This window comes from Alosa sapidissima, chromosome 23, assembly GCF_018492685.1.
Source record: "Alosa sapidissima isolate fAloSap1 chromosome 23, fAloSap1.pri, whole genome shotgun sequence".
In the NCBI taxonomy this organism is placed as follows: Eukaryota; Metazoa; Chordata; class Actinopteri; order Clupeiformes; family Clupeidae; genus Alosa; species Alosa sapidissima.
In genome coordinates this window covers 15,296,612-15,299,757 of record NC_055979.1, presented here as the reverse complement: position 1 = coordinate 15,299,757, position 3,146 = coordinate 15,296,612, and the positions used below count along the sequence as shown (strand labels likewise).

Sequence of the window (3,146 nt, the reverse complement as noted above, 5' to 3'; positions counted from 1 at the left end):
TCAGCACCAGTAAATTAATGATTTGGCTCGTTCTCCATATACTTTCCATATATCTATATCCATATTTCTTTAACTATATGCATATGATTGGAAAACGTTAAGAAATGAAGAAAAAACTATAAGTAGACCCGACATCGGAGGATATTTAAACCAACTAAGTACAAGATACGATTTTGGCTACACATGGCAGTAAAAGAACAGAAAGAAACCAACACCAGAAACAGACCTGCTTATCATAGGAACAGAAATGCCGTATGGTAAAGGCTAAAGGGCAAATAGGTCTTCAAAAAGCTAAGCATCTCCGAGAGATATTCAGAAACCACCAGAGGTCGCCTGTGGATTGATGGGTGGTGTGAGGGATGTGGTCATAATGCCAACCGTTGGCCTCAGGTGCGGAGAATGCAGGTGCGGGTTGAAAGACCCTGTGCTCCTTGGACGGTTTTAAATTACGTTCATTTTTTCTCATGGCCTGAATATTACACAGTCCACGCTCGGCGATGTTAGATTATGGTGTTGAGACCTTAATTAAATTGTTACAATTTAAATAAAGCAGGATAGGCTATGCACTGTTATGTAGGCCTATTTAGTTCCCTCACTTTAGAGATTGTGGTTCTGGTGAATTCGGGATCTTAGTCTGGCGCAACATTTCTTCGTTTTATGGTCAGTTGTCTGCTTAGGCTTCACTTTAGGGTTGGGTTGCCAGTTGCCAACCTAAAGCTTCGGGGAGGGTCGTGAGATCCAGGGAGATGCGCGCGCCACGGATAACCGGAAGCGCTGATCGGTAATACACGGCGAGACGAGTGACACCAAATCTCAGTTTTTTTTTATCAATGGAGGACTGATTCATCAATTCCTCGAACGGGTCGATGTGTACCGGGAGATTTCGTTCATATGATCAGAAGAATATATCACATGTTTTTATACTCAGAGGAATTGTGAGGGTGAAATTATCCGAGGCGACGGTATCTACCTTTCCATAGATCCGCACCTGACAGGCATTTCCATGGTGAGTGCTTACATTTTTAGAAACATCTAGAATTGTAAGACCACAAACCAGCATCATCTTGTCAGGTATATTTGAAGCTTCGCACTAATTTGACTGTCATATTATTTATTTATTGAACGACTCATTCCTGCTAGTGTCCTGAAACGCATTGGCATGAGAGACAATCTGTGATTTACAGCTGATAAGGGAAAAAAACTAAAGAAAACAGTTGAATTGCTTAAATCCTTGACCATCTTAACGCCGTCATTTTGGACCAAATGCATAGGCTAGATGTAATCTCCCAAATAGTATTTAATATTTAATTTAATGCCCTGATTGGCATTAAGGATAGGGTTGGATTAAATGTAGCCTAGGCCTAATAGGGATCATCCCGATAGATAGTCATGCTTTTTATGGGATTTGTCTCGACAATGAGAAGCTGTAAGTGAAAGCGGTCGCGTTGGTCCTTTTCCTTTGCTTCGTGGGATTTGGCAATTATGTCTGCACATATGTGACTGGTGGATGTTTAGGTTTCACCAGGCGACACCCATGGTCTTAAAGCTAAACGTAGCGTCTCCGATTTGTCTACGATCGTCGTAAGGAAGAACAAAAACACTTCAGAATGTTGTTGTAGAATGAAAATGCGTGTGTTCTGATTCATAAGCGACGCAGGAGGTTATTTTTGTTTCCTCTTAGGTGTGTCGCTCAATACTCTGATTGATAATGATTGTCATTGGGAAGGGACAGCGCGTGCCCAGCTCCCCACCCACCAGTCCACAAACCGCCACAAACAGAGAAGAAAATGACGCGGTTTTAAATTGATACTTAAACCTGTTACCAAAACCCAAACTAGTTCTTAAGCTAGGTGAGTGATTGAATGGGAGAGGCACAATAGAAAGAAAATCTGCCTGTTGTGTATGACGACACGCCTGGAGATGTCTCGAGTCGCCTAGACACAGTTTAACCCATTGGGTGAATGTTTGCTATGTGGAATTGAAACCAATTTCAGTCCTGTCGGAAGTATTGTTAACCATGGCTTGCGGCGATATTTGTTTTTTTTTCTAAGATCATCGCCGATTAATGCTTAACAGTGTCGTGTATGGTGATCTCGAAGCCGTCATGCAACTGCCTTCCTCCGGTGTGGAAGGGCGTACTCCTCTGGTAAGCTTGCCTACGGTATGGAAATAAACGAGAAACGTCAACATGGCGCAGCTGCTCCACTCATCCCTCGGTCGAAATCGATAAAGGTAGGGCCTTCTGCTTCACCTGCTGTTTCACTTAAACTGTGTTAATTTCGTATGCTGAACACTATCGTTTCGCTTTGGGCATGATAAAGCTGTTCCCAGGATTTCAGAGGTCCAGGAAAAGTCCTTATTGTCGTATGACAGCACATACGTGACATTTGTTCCAGAAAGATGGTGTGTCAAGGATGCCTTCTGGTTTCAGGCAGTGACAGACCATTTTTCCTCGTGACAACCTTAGGAAAAAACGATGTTTTCTTTTAGTATAAGGACTATTTGTAGACATTTGCTGGCACCTGAAGACAAGGAGGGAAACAGTAACGGAATAGCCTACCTCACAAACGAAGATTTTAGAAGGAAATCATTGTCAGTGAAGATTTTAAAAGTGGTCTACAAAACATGTGATAAAGCGACAGGCTACATTACATCAGAATATCATCAGTTATTCAAGTCAGTTATGGAGTTTACAACGTTTGAAATGGAGACAACGTGTTGATAGGTGTAGTTTAGCAATACCCTTGTAGTTTAACAATACCCCTGTGGTGTTTGTCTGATTTGCTACTGCCATCAGACACTTTGCCTGTTTCAGCACCTTGGACAGCTATCTTTGGGACTGTAGACGGCGAACATCGAATCTCAATTTGAAATCATCACAGTGACCAGGCAGTTACTGATAAGCAGCTGGTGGCTTTTGGTCAGAGCAAGGCTGGGGAACTCCCTGCCAAAGTGTTTGTAGGTATATACTACGACAAAGGAAGCACAGGATCATCAAAGATATGATGGGGTATAATGGGATGAAGTCACACGCAATATTAGTTGGTATATAAGCTGTACTGTCAAAATGATTCGGTCCGAATTTAGACTTGGCTCATTCTTTCTATTTGGTAACTAGTAATTGCCCTAGAACTGTCATGTCAACT

The 3,146-nt window shown here is 42.2% G+C and overlaps 1 protein-coding gene across 5 annotated transcripts in view; it reads left to right on the top strand.

The window, feature by feature from the left end:
* Positions 1 to 749: 749 nt before the first annotated feature.
* The window catches only part of scn1lab (sodium channel, voltage-gated, type I like, alpha b), a 43,249-nt gene continuing 40,852 nt past the window's right edge, over positions 750 to 3,146 (top strand). For 4 of the 5 annotated variants that reach the window (XR_006026772.1, XM_042080656.1, XM_042080651.1 and 1 more), the window contains exons 1-2: positions 750 to 1,006; positions 2,052 to 2,232. The gene's annotated coding sequence lies outside the window, so the exon portion shown is untranslated. The remainder of the gene's footprint in view (positions 1,007 to 2,051; positions 2,233 to 3,146) is intronic. The other variant, XM_042080653.1, reaches the window with a different exon arrangement.